The 14,146-nt window shown below is 39.4% G+C and overlaps 1 long non-coding RNA gene across 1 annotated transcript in view; it reads right to left on the bottom strand.

The window, feature by feature from the left end:
• Window positions 1–8,586, bottom strand: part of LOC119620428 (uncharacterized) — a 39,810-nt gene extending 31,224 nt beyond the window's left edge. The window contains exon 1 of the long non-coding RNA XR_005236956.1: window positions 8,504–8,586. This is a non-coding gene — a long non-coding RNA (uncharacterized lncRNA). The remainder of the gene's footprint in view (window positions 1–8,503) is intronic.
• Between the last annotated feature and the right edge of the window lie 5,560 nt (window positions 8,587–14,146).

The following is a 14,146-nucleotide window of genomic DNA, read 5'->3' as shown; positions in this document are numbered from 1 at the left end:
GTGAATACATCTCTTGTAGCACAGGATTATGAGTTCCTTTAGGATCTAGTCTGTGTTCTCTTTATCTTTTATTACCAGCATCTAGCCTAGCCAATTGCTTATCACACAACACTCAATAAATTGTGACTTTTGAGTGAGTGAATAATTATATGTTTATAGTCTACTTTATTAGTAGTGTTATTTTTTTAGATTGAGTCTCGCTCTGTCACCCAGGCTGGAGTGCAGTGGCACAATCTCGACTCACTGCAACCTCTATCTCTCAGGTTCAAGCAATTCTCCTGCCTCAGTCTCCTGAGTAGCTGGAATTATAGGCATGAGCCACCATGCCCGGTTATTTTTTGTATTTTTAGTAGAGATGGGGTTTCAGCATGTTGACCAGGCTGGTCTCGAACTCCTGACCTCGTGATCCGCCCACCTTGGCCTCCCAAAGAGCTGGGATTACACGTGTGAACCACCATGCCCGGCCTAGTCTACTTTAAATTACTAAACTGTTTCACTGACTCTAATTTTTTTTGAAAAATTGACTTGTCAGTCACCTATAATTTACTATAGGTTCTTACAATATAAGACATGGTAAGCACTAAATAATCAATAAATATTTTTGTAATAAATGAATGATTTGATTGATGCAGTTCTGAAACCCTGCAAGGAAAGTCTGTTAGATTTCTTTTTTATAACTATCTCATTGTATCATAACTTTTAAGAATCTTACGCAATTTTTGCAAAACTCAGTTTTACTGGTTTCATTACTGTTTCTTTTGAATGTTAAATATGGACCTCAAACAAATATGCTATTATAATGACAAAATCTGAACCTATTCCCTGCCTTTTTAAGTTTGTACCTCTTTCAAATAATATCTTTAAAGTCAGAACATAACATGTTTAGATGGCATTTTTCCATGCACTATTGTGTTCATAGTAAAATTGTGAGGAACAGAAATTTTCCATATACCCCTTGCTCCCATACATGCATAACTTCTTCCATTATCAACACCCCTCACTAAAGTGGTATATTTGAGGATACAACATTCTTTATCTAGACTTGAAGTAATCATAGGTATTGTTGCAATAATTATTGCAATGTGTATGTTTATTTAGATGAATATCCTCTAAATCGGCAAACTATGCCCAATACTACGAAATACTACTACTCATAGCATTGAGTAATACCCCATCCAAAAGAAAAAGACAAATAAGAAAATATAACAGTTTATGTTCAAGAGACTCTTTGCTGAAGACAATGTCATGACAACATTTGGTGTTTCTTTCGTATGATAACATTTACCTGTTGTTTGCAATGTTCTCGGACAGATACCATGGTGGTTTTAAAGATAAGGGTTTAATCTCTGACTTAAAGAGTTACCAATGCTTTAGGAAAATTTGGATAGGATGGTAACTGTAATGAAAAACTATGTGTGTTATAAATGTATTAGCGATCAAGGACAATGGGCATTGGGAGGAAATAAATCAATTCTGGTTATAGAAAATCACAGAGCCAATGAAATATGATCATATCTTAAAAATGAAGAGGATTTCAACATTAGGAAATGAACAAGTTTGCATAACTGAAAGTATATCAGGAGGGACAGTAGAGAAGGGAAATCACTTATGCTAATGTATAAGGGTTCTTGTCTCCATTATCTCCAAATCACCACCCAGACTAGGTACATCTTCCTCCATTTCTGACTCTCATCCTCTAAGAGAAGTTCTATTTTTTTACAGACTAAGCGCTGAAGGACATCAGACAAGAAAAAGTTCTTACCATTATGTAGCTTTGTTTACATAAAGAAGCTACATGGTAAGAAGCTGAGAAACAATGAGGAATGGGGAGAGAAAAAGGCATGCTTCAGGAGTTAAAGCAGAGAGGGTTGTTGGGGATTTGGTATGTAGGGAACTCCAGAGCACTGGTGAGCACAAGAGAACTGGGTATTAGTGGGAGAAGCTGAGATGAGTTTCTATGGGTTAGAAATGGGATTTCCTTTAATGTTCCTAAAGAGAGGAAAGCAGAGTGGATTTCCATGACCATGTGGCTGCTGGAGCGAGTTTCCATAGATATGACTTGAGAGGCTTTTGCATGAGGACCTGATTTTTATTGGGTTTATTATCACAGATCTTATCTCAAAGATCTACAGAGAAGTCAAACAAATATACTATTATGGCAAAATATACTATATAGAGGCACTTGGTATGTTTTAGATGAGGATAGATGGTTACATTTCGTTGGGATGATGGGATTATGAAAATGAAAAGTGAAAATCATGCCTGGAAAAATAGTGCGTTTCATGTGCGCATGTTTGGAGGAGGGGCTGGTCGGCTTGTGATTGCCTTCAGAGTCATGTTATTGAGGTGAGTTTCACTGCAGTGGCAAGTAAAAGACCTTAGAGAGCTTTGTTCAGACAGTGAGGTGACCATTGTTATTCCTGGGAACCTTTTAGCTGGCAGTTATGTGTACATGAAGGAGGGGAGAGAAACTGAAGATAAGAAAGCTAATTACTTTAGGAGGCTGTTGAAATATTCTAGTGAAGGAGTGTCCAAAACTTTTTGATTGTGCATCTCTCATGAGAGAAATTTGAAGCACACCAGGCACGGTAGCTCATGCCTGTAATCCCAGCACTTTGGGAGGATGAGGCAGGAGGATCACTTGAGGCCGGAAGTTTAAGAACAGTCTGGGTAACATAGTCAGACTCTGTCTCTACAAAAATTTAAATGATTAGGTGGGTGTAGTGGCACATGCCTGCAGTCCCAGTGAGTTGAGAGGCTGAGGCAGGAGAATCACTTGAGCCCAGGAGTTTGAGGCTACAATGAGCTACGGTCACCCCACTGCATTCCAGTCTTAATGAGACAGCAGGATGTTTTATTTATTTATTTTTTTTCTAGAAAAAGAAAAAGAAAAAGAAAAAGAAAAAGAAAAAAGACACCAATTTGGAGCCCACACTACCACACTGCCATATTGGATTATTTATAATTATCTGTCTATCTCTCTATCTATCTATCTATCTATCTATCATCTATCTATCTTATGGACATTATAAAACATTTGGCCAGGAGCAGTGGCTCACGCCTGTAATCCCAACACTTTGGGAGGCCAAGGTGGGCAGATCACTTCAGGTCAAGAGTTCGAGACCAGCTGGGCCAACATGGCAAAATCCCATTTCTACTAAAAAAAAAACCTAACAAACAAAAATTAGCCAAGCATGGTGGCGTGTGTCTGTAATCCCAGTTACCCAGGAGGCTGAGGCAGCAGAATCACTGGACCCCAGAGGCAGAGGCTGCAGTGAGCCGAGATTGCACTACTGCACTCCAGCCTGGGCAACAGAGCAAGATTCCATATAACAAAACAAAAAAATAGAAATATGAATGCCCTAATTTATTGAAATATTACCCTTTTTAGGATATTCTGACCATTTTGAAAACTGCCTACCTAGAGAGAAGGTGACAACGATCTTACTACAATTGTGGAGGTAAAAATAGTCAGGATTGGCGACAACTGTAAAGGTTGTCACATTTGACCGACGATTTGGGCATAAGGGAGAGAGAGGTGGAATAATGACTCCCACATTTCAGACTTGTTAAAAAAATAGAATAGTACTTTAAGTAACAGAAATGTGTTGTTGGTGTAAGAATATTGTTTTGAGGGGAGTATAGTAAACCGGTTTTTGGCAATATTAATTCAGATTTCTAGTGAATGGTAAGGCAGAACAATCTGGCAGAAAATTGGAATTTCAGCATTGGAACCTAGGAGTGACATTGTGTGGTTGGAAATTCAAGCTGTATATCCTCACATTCGATATAATATATATAGCTGAAGTAAAGAGTTTAAATAAAGAAAAAATATCTGAGGAAAGAGGACGAATCTCTGAAGTCTGTTTCCATTCATGAAGCGGGTTTAGGTTTAGTGTACTAGGTAAGCAGAAAAGGAATGGTGTAAAGAAACAATGGAGAAAGATACCAAGGTAAGATCAATTTTTTTTTTTTTTTTTTGAGACAGAGTCTCACTCTGTTGCCCAGGCTGGAGTGCACTGACATGATCTCATCTCACTGCAACCTCTGCCTCCCGGGTTCAAGCAGTTCAAGCAATTCTCCTGCCTTAGCCTCCTTAGTAGCTGGGATTACAGGCATGTGCCACCACGCCTGGCTAATTTTTGGATTTTTAGTAGAGACAAGGTTCACCATATTGGTCAAGCTGGTCTCCAACTTCTGACCTTGTGATCCGCCCGCCTCGGCCGCCCAAAGTGTTGAGATTACAGGCGTGAGCCACCTTGCCCGGCCGAGAAGATAAATCTTTAATAAACTCTAGTGTGTTCAGTAATATCAATGTTTACAGGGAAACTTATGAACAAAAACTGAGAAGTCTATTGGACTAGCAATTAAAAGCTAGCTTCTTTGGGGTGATTAAAAAGCTACCATCTTTTGTAAATCTTAGAGAATAGATATGTCAAAAGTCTAAAGATGGTACTGACTTAATTTTCTGAAAAGAAAAAAAATTATATTAAATGTAGACTTGAATGAGACATATTTCTAGAAAACCAGTTTTATTTTAAAGTTAATATTTTTAGATGTCAACTTCAATTAGGAGACAATATTTAAGTATTTTTAAAAATGTAAGTAAAAACTAAAGCCAGAGGCATGTCATTCTAACATAAATTTTTACTTTCATTGTTCTTTTATTTAAATATACATTTTTTCATAAACAATTTTGTTAAACTAATACAAAATTCACTTACAAATTTACATATTTATTAACGTGTTTGATTTTGTATTTTTTATTGATATTTTATGTTTTGATAGTCATTATAGTTATTATTTTAATGGATGTGTGATACTTCATCTCAAAAGATACCACAATTTCTTTTGGTTCTTGAGGTGATTTTCAACATAGAAGAGTGAAGGACCATCAGTCAAGAGGGACTGCAGAAGGGAAATATGAATTTTCCTTATTTTCTTTGAATGCATTGAGACTTGGTTTTTACCTCACATTTACAGTATTTGTTTTCTCTGTTGGGAGTTGTTTATTTTCTATTTGCACTGGATGAAATAACATTTTACCCTGAAGTCCATGATTTACTCCTATACTTGATTAAAATACTGCATTTAGAACTTTATAATCATATACTGAAATTTTGTTCAAAAACAAGATGCATCTCAAAAAGAAATTTTAACACATTTAAAGATGTTTTCTCATCTAACATGTTTTTGCACATGTAGAAAATTACATCATGTTAGTGTTCCTTATGCTGTCTGATTTTGAGATGGACATCAAATAGTGTGCCTAGAAACAAAATTTTGTAGATTCTTAAAACTGTGGTAGAACTTTTAAAGCCGTTCAATTTTTCTGACTTACAAATGAGTCATTTGAGAATCTAGTACCAATGGAAATCAACAGAGGAGAGTGTCTCCACTGAAGTATTGACAAATCTCCATTCAAGACATTGATAAAAGTATATAATATTTTTGCATCAAAATTTTTAGCTTGTAATCATTTTGATTAGTATATCAAATTGACCACACTGATGGAGTAAATCATCAAACTACTCATATAAGATGTAGTCATTTCAGATCACATAATAATTATAGTCATCTCTCTGTATACTTGGGGATTGGTCCAGGACCTCCACATATGCCAAAACCAACACATATTCAAGTCCCAAAGTCAGTCCTGTAGAACCCATGTACATATAAAGTCAGCCCTCCCTATAGGTGGGTTTCCCATACATAGATCCAGTACATACATTTTTGATCCACTTTGGTTGAAAAAAAAAAATCCATGTAAAAGTGGACCCATGCAGTTCAAACCTATGTTATTCAAAGATCAGCTGCACTTTACCCTCAGGAAACTGAAAAAATCTTCTTTCTTATAGCTAGAACCCATTTCCTCTTTTTCTATCTTCAGGAAGTAATTTTCCCAGTTTATTGATGTGTATTTTATGTAAATAAACTACCACATTTACTCTAGTAAAGCAGAGATCACATCTACAACTTGTCTTCAGTCCATCACCTCTGTCCTTTAGTTACAGAGGCAGTATAATCAGGTAGTATGCTATTCTTTGAGTAAGCATTGTGTGTGTATGCATGTGTGTCTTTATGAGTACATAAACCGTTTAAATGTAGGTATTATAGAATGCAATGAATCTATAGTTTCTGTATTCAAAAGACTTAGAAGTTCATTTGGTGATAATGAAAGGTGAAGCTGGCTGGGCTTCTGGGTCCGGTGGGGACTTAGAGAACTTTTCTGTCTAACTAAAGCTTTGTAAATGCACCAATTAGCACTTTGTAAAAACACACCAATCAGTGCTCTGTGTCTAGCTAAAGGTTTGTAAATGCACCAGTCAGCACTCTGTAAAATGGACCAATCAGCGCTCTGTAAAATGGACCAAGCAGCAGGACGTGGGTGGGTCCAAATGAGGGAATAAAAACTGGTCACCCAAGCCAGCAGAGGCAACCCGTTTGGGTCCCGTTCAACACTGTGGAAGCTTTGTTGTTTTGCCCTTCGCAGTAAATCTTGCTGCTGCTCACTCTTTGGGTCTTCACTATCTCTATGAGCTGTAACATTGACCACAAAGGTCTGTGGCTTCACTCCTGAAGTCAGTGAGACCATGAACCTACTGGGAAGAACAAACAACTCCAGCCGTGTCACCTTTATGAGCTGTAACACTCACTGTGAAGGTCTGCCGCTTGACTCCTAAAGTCAGCGAGGCCACAAACCCACTGGGAGGAATGAACAATTCTGGATGCACCACCTTTAAGAGCCCTAACAGTCACTGCGAAGGTCTGTGGCTTCACTCCTGAAGTCAGCAAGACTATGAACCCACCAGAAGGAAGAAATTCCGGGCACATCTGAACATCTGAAAGAACAAACTCTGGACACACCATCTTTAAGAACTGTAACACTCACCATGAGAGTCCGCACCTTCAATCTTGAAGTCAACAAGACCAAGAACCCACCGGAAGGAACCAATTCTGGACACAATAAGATACCTAGACATGAAGAATTACTTGGTACAAACTATACAATCAGGTACAAACCATGTAAATGCTTGCGGTATTAAATAGTACAAGGTGGCTTGAAGATCAAGGGAAGGCTTTGCAGAGGTGAGTGTGGTGCTAGTTCTGGAAAGGATGTTATTATGTACACATAAATACACAGAAAACAGGAACAGAGGGAGATAAAGAAAACAGAAGAGAGAGGTATCTTCTGCCTCTCACCTGGGTGAATAGGCTGGCAATGAGCATTTTTACATATCTACCATGTTCCAGATTCTATGTCTCATGCTTTATAGATTTTTATTGATTAAGCATGAAGCAAATAACATTAAGCATGAGGCAAATAAGAAGTTAATGTGTGTTTTTTTTTTCTTTCTTTTTAGACAGGGTCTCTTCTGTTGCCCTAAGAAGCTGAGACTATAAGCACCTGCCACCACACATGGCTAATTTTTTTGTATATTTTTTTGTAGAGGCAGGGTTTCACCATGGGGACCAGGCTGGTATTGAACTCCTGGGCTGAAGTGATCCTCCTACTTCAGTCTTCCAAAGTGGTGAATGTGTATTTAATAAATTATGCTGATGCTTTCCCACTCAGAGTCTTAGTTATCTTTGTTTTTCAAGTACCTTGCAGATTGACTTTTCTCATCATCTTTAGCACAAACAAGTAGGATCACATGTTTAAAACTCTTTGACACTCCTTTGGGATTCAGATTCCCTACAGACTTACTAGTGAGTCCATAAAATGTCTAAATACTTTTCTCCAATTCTTGTTACATAATGCAAAACTGTCAGATGTGTCTGTTTTCCAAAACCCTACCATCTCTTTCTCTTTCGTGCAAGTGGTAGGCTCTATTTACCTTCATGGAGTTTTAAACTGCCCTAATGGAGCTGGTCAAAACACCTAGACTTCGTCTATTTTCTCTCTCTCATGGTTTGAAATAACTCTTATCTCTTCTTTTATAATGTTAAAGTTTTGCTACAGGCTGCCGCCATGTTACTAAGTAAAATGAGTGTTTGGCTCAGCCATCAAAGGTGCAAATCAGACCAATTGTTCCTAGAGGTGCCATCTTCACTTCCACCCCAACAGCTGCAGACCCACGCAGCTCAAGGCAGCTCCCCTTACCCTCTCCCCTCCGAGCTCGGGTGCCTGAGCACAGCCACAAGGGATTGGGGGGCAGGAGAAAACCATGGTGGTGACCAGGAACCCACAGGGCACTTCTCGCCCACTGTGCCAACAGAGCATTTCTACCCTGGCGGAGGAATTCAACCTGGTCTGAACTGGGGAAGGATGCAGGAGTAAAGTGGCCCACTTGCACTGAACAAGGGATTCTTCTCCCAGGACCTTCCTTTTTGCCCATTATACTGTTTTTCTCATTTTCCCTTTTGTGTGAGAGGACTGACCCCTCCCAGCACTCTGTTTCTCATAGGGAAGTTGGAGGAACAGCCCTTCTGGCTGATAACTGCACATTTGGCCAGGCTCATTTGAAACACTCTAAACAGATACAAACAGCCTCTGAAATACCTTTTCAGTCCCAAACTCGATTCGAAGCTTCAGGCTGTGACCCAGGAAAGAAAAACCCCATGGCATAAACAGGCCCAGGGAACCAAAAGTTGTCAGCAGCAGGAAAAAATGGAGGCATAGGTGATGGTGGTTAATTCCTATTATCTAGGTTTTCCCTGCTTTGTGGGCACATACGTCATGGGTACCTATGACCGGCACCTGTCAAGGTCACCAGGACTCAGGGATAAGAGGTGGAAGGGAAGGGACAACGCCTACTTTGCTTTCTCTCACACCCTGTGTTTTCACTAAAAGAAGGAAGGGAATGAGGGGCACCTCTATTCCCTGTCTTTCAGAATGGGCAACTGGCCCTCCTCACCAGCCCTCACTAATATTCCTCTCGAGTGTATCCTGAACTACTGGGACTGCTTTGACCCTTGGAATCTGTAGGAAAAATGATTCATAGCCCTCTGAACAAAGGTTTGACCAAATTATGGTTTACAGCAAGGACAGAATTGGCCTCAGGAAGGAACCATTCATTTCAATATTATCCAGCAGTTGGAACTTTTCTGTAGATGTGAGGACAGATGGTCTGAGGCCCCAAAGGTGCAGGCTTTCTATACTTTGCAAGGCAATCCAGACCTTTGCTGATAGTGTGGAATTGATCCAGCCCTCCTGTTTGCCATCTCAGGAAAGACTGCAAGGGGTAAGCCTGGGGAATTAAAGAGTTCTGGAGGCATTCCTAGCAGAGGAAGGAGCTCCCTCAAGCCCTGCTCTTCTGGGTCCACCTCAATCTCCCTATTCAGCTTCAGTGTCTCACTCATCCCCTCCTAAAAATCCTCACCCTGAATAAGCCCCAGTCGCACTCTTGCCCCTTCAACAAATGCTCAGTGAATTTGGACCCAGTAAGGTACAGGTCCCCTTCTTCCTACAGGAGTTAAAGCAAATTAAGGGGGATGTTGGCAAGTTTTTGGATGACCCTGATAGCTATATAGAGGCTTTCCAGAATTTCACCCAAGTATTTGAACTGTCCTGGAGAGACGTTATGTTACTTTTGAATTAGAACCTAACAGACACTGAGAAACAGGCCACTCTGCAAGCAGCAGAGAGATTTGGTGATCAGCTTTGCACCACATATAGCATCAGAGAAGGGAGCAAATAGTATCCAACTGGAAGAGAAGCAGTACCAGTGAATGACCCTAAATGGGAACCCAGTGATGTAGCAGTTAACAGGTGACTGGAAGAGGAGACACTTTGAAGTGTGCATAATGGAAGGCTTACATAGGACTAAGACCAAGCTCTCAATTATACTAAGTTGTCTATGATTGACCAGGGATTTGATGAAAATCACACTGCCTTCCTGGAGAGGCTAAAAGAGGCTTTGGTAATGCACACCTCTCTATCTCCTGATTCAGTCCAAGGAAAACTAATCCTATAGGATAAATGTATTACTCAGGCAGCTCCTGACATAAGGAGGAAGCTACAAAACCGGGACCTGGAACCAGATAGCACATTAGAAGACCTCCTGAAAGTGGCCACCTCAATCTTTTACAATAGAGAAAGGGAAGCACAAGAAAGAGGCAAAAGCTTGAATGACCACTGTGCAAGGCCACAAATCCTAGAATTCCCAGTGTACACCTGTTAACTGCTACAGATGTGGCAAGAACAGTTATCTTTCTTCCAAAGTTTAACTGCTCCCATACAAGGTTTAATTTATTTATTTTTTATTTTATTATTATTATTATTATTATTATTATTATTATTATTATTATTGAGACGGAGTCTTTCTCTGTCACCCATGCTGGAGTGCAGTGGTGTGATCTCCGCTCGCTGCAAGCTCCGCCTCCCAGTTTCACGCCATTCTCCTGCCTCAGCCTCCCGAGTAGCTGGGACTACAGGCTCCGGCCACCATGACTGGCTAATTTTTTGTATTTTTAGTAGAGATGGGGTTTCACTGTGTTAGCCAGGATGGTCTCAATCCCCTGACCTCATGATCCACCCGCCTCAGCCTCCCAAAATGCTGGGATTATAGGCATGAGCCACTGTGCCCGGCCACAAGGTTTAATTTCTTTCACTAGGGTGAAACAGCTCTGGGTTTTGCAACAATAATGTTCTTGTTAGTGTATTTCACTTCTTATCTCTGTAATCTTTGGCATTAAATTATTTCCTTGTATAATACCCATGTTTAAACCATGCATACTTAACCTTATAAAAATTTTTTCTTCTCTCATGCGTAGAAGCCATCAAACTTCAAATGGTCGGGCAATCAGAGCCTCAGATGATGGCTCCCCTTTGTGAGGAACCCTGAGATTAACCTCTGGGAGGAATCTGAATGCCATTTTATCCAAAACAATGCCTCTGTCAGCAGGAAGCAGCTAAGACCAACTGCCATCCACATTTTAACGGCAGTTAGATGTACCTCTTCACAAGAGGGAAATGATACGGGAGAGGGACTAGGAAGTGCTGGGAGAAGGGCAGGGTTCCTGGTGACGGACCCCATCCTCGGGCCTGTGCCCACAGTCCTAGGTGAGGACAGGCACTCCTGTTTTTGTACCTACATGTTGCATTTTCCAAGACAGCCCTGGCCTGCCATGCCTCCATCCTGTGCCTATAAAAACCCCAGGACCTTAATGGGCACAGACACAAGTGACTGGACGTTGAGAGGAACACATCAGCAGAAGAACGCACCGACAGACATGAGCAGACTCTGGCAGGCCATCTACAGTGACACGACGTGGAGTTTGGCCAGGGGTGGTTGGAGGATAGCCCAGCCACTGGGTGGCCCCACCCTAGGGGAAGACCACCTTCCCACTCCATTCCCTTTCTGGCCTCCCATCCATCTGCTGAGAGCTTCTTCTGTCATTCAATAAAACCATGCACTCCTTCTCTAGGTCCACATGTGATCCGATTTTTCCAGTACACTAAGGCAAGAACCTGGGATACAGAAAGTCCTCTGTCCTTTAATAAGGCAGAGGGTCTAATAGAGCTGATTAACACATGCCACCTGCAGACAGCAAAACTGAAAGAGTGCACTGTAGCACACGCACGCTGGGGCTTTGGGAGCTGTGAGCACTCAACCCTAGATACCGCTGTGGGGTCAGCTCCCCCTATGAGCTGCCTGTTTGCACGCTCCCCGTAGGGATATTAGCAGTGGGGCACCGAAGAAGTGAGCCACACCCCATCACATGCCTTGTGATGGGGATTAGGGAACTTTTCCTCTTTCAGTTTCTGTATGATATTGTGTATTTTCAGAGGCAAAGAACTCCTGACTATTAATTAGTACGGTGCTTCATGAGCCTTCTGAGGTATGTTGAATGCAAGGTTAGTTAATCACATGACTTTCTTACACGCCCATAGTGTCCCTGATTGTTGAAGCACACATAGTGAAACAGGAACAGACTCCAGTTGCCATTCAGGTGCTGAAACTGCTAACTCACATTTAATGAACAATAGAGTTGTGCAAAAAAGAAACTTTTAAAAAAGTTGTTTGTTTCTAACAGTAGATGATATTAAAAAGAGGTATAGACAACAAAAGGAATCATATGAGAAATACAGAGAATGAGATAATTGGGCAAAATTTCAAGACGTTTCCTGAAAATGTAGATGTTGTTCATTTTGCAGGATGAAGGAAAAATGAAGTAATCGTGAAGATTGCCTTTGAGTATTCTTGTATTAATTTCATTGAAGATGGTGACTGATCTCTGTTAGAATTTCTTTGCTGTCTTATAGCTAAGGGAGAAAGCACGTCTCTTTTTTTTCTTTTTTTAAGCACAATATAATGTCTCTGCCATTGGGTTGAATATGTCTCTATAATCTACCCCTGTAGTCTATAAAATTCCCTGGAAAGCAGTTGACAGTCAAGTGTTCAATAATGAGTGATATATCCTGGGACCTGCATAAGTAGGTTTCCTTTTGCTTAGTATATATTAGGTTGGTGCAAAAGTAATTGCAGTTTTTGCCATTACTTTTAATGTAAAAAATGCAATTACTTTTGCAACAACCTGATATATAGTTTTCACTTGGTCATTTAGACGAGAAATTAAATACTGCTTTTTGTTTTAGGAGTCTTTGCTTTTCAGTCTAGTAGTAAGTTTCTTTCACATTAGCTTTTAAAAAATGAATCTTCATTTCAGTTCTAAACTTTAAGTTGTAATTTCAATGACTTTGCTATCTGTAATGTTCTCTGTCATTACTGCTAAGTAAATCACAGGAACCTTGTTTCCAAAATAATAATTTTGAGAAACAATTTGAGAGTTTATACAGAAATTTCTGAAGTTTGGTAATAGAAAAAAATTTAAAGCTCCTGGAAGGATTTATATTTACACAGTTTCCAGATAGAGAAATAGTAACTTGCTGATGTTTTAATAAAGAAAAATCTTGAATGCCCAACATTGATCAATGTTCTCTTTATTTTACTTGTACTGAAATGAGAACATTTATTTAAAAATCAGTCTGAACACTCAACTGTCTATTGTTGTGTCCTGTGTAATCTCACATATGTGATTAAATACAAAACCTATGTATTTATTTGTTCTTTTGGAAACCTATTTAGTTTTCCTTTCGAGACCCCTAAAAATAATAAACTTTTTTAATGTTTAACTCATATTTCTTATCCAAAGTATTAACATATTAAAATGCAAACCATCTCAATGAAATTTTTATCTTTTCCTTGTAGTTAATACTTACTATGAAAGTTATAGGTCTGGGATAGAGATAATTATTGAAAAAATGTCTTTAAGTAGAATGCTTTATGCTGTCAAAGTCTTAAATCAATCATGACAACACTGTTCACAGTGACTTGTTTCTTTATTACCCCAAGGCTTACTGGTTGATTTTTGACCATTCTAGCACCTTTCCATATGAACACATTCCCATTTCATTTCTGCTGTTAAATGTCTATTTAGACTGCAGTTCTTGCGATTTTATAAGATGATTTCCTGGATGATTTCTTCATTTTCTTGACATTACAGGTACCATATTCAGCTATTTTACTTTTCTCTGTAGCTTCCTTGTGGGTCCTTGGAGACAGGGGTGATAAAGAGAATTTCCCACCTTTGAGGTCTCACTTTTCATGGTTAGTGTAATTGTATTTTCTCAAGCAACAGTTTCACTGACAGTGACATGTTTCTTCTTAGTTCGTTGTTATTTACGTCTTTTCAAATTCCCAGGAAGTGTGATTTCTAAAGCATGGTCACTAAGTAGGTTACTATTGTTCTTAAAGTGGAAATTACATTAGTGGAGCAGAAAGCCAGCCTTTTCTTGTAGTTCCCACCTCTTAATTCATTTTGATTCAAAAAAGCATTTAGCAAATACGTAGTTCCAGGTCTTCATAATACAGAGACGAGCAAGATCACTTCAGTGTCAAAGCCATAGCCCTTGGTCAGCAGAAGACAAGTTAGAGGCTGATGACTGACTTTCTGATTCACAGTTGTTGAAGCATCTCCATACTGACCATAACCCTCTAGGAAAATTAGTTGGTATATATTTTGCTTAATTTTCAAAGAAGTATATGTGTAATTAATTTTTTTTTAGGTTTTTGATTGGATGAATGAAAAGAGATAAAGCCAAAATATTATTCTATCTTTTAGGATAACCTGCTAGTAATATCCTTAACTTTTATATGCGATTTGGTTCTGGGGGCTTGAACATAGTAGATTTGCAAAGTTT

This window comes from Chlorocebus sabaeus, chromosome 7 (genome assembly GCF_047675955.1).
Source record: "Chlorocebus sabaeus isolate Y175 chromosome 7, mChlSab1.0.hap1, whole genome shotgun sequence".
Classification (NCBI taxonomy): Eukaryota; Metazoa; Chordata; class Mammalia; order Primates; family Cercopithecidae; genus Chlorocebus; species Chlorocebus sabaeus.
The sequence above is the reverse complement of the archived record's forward strand: the minus strand, read 5'-3'. Positions and strand labels throughout refer to the sequence as shown.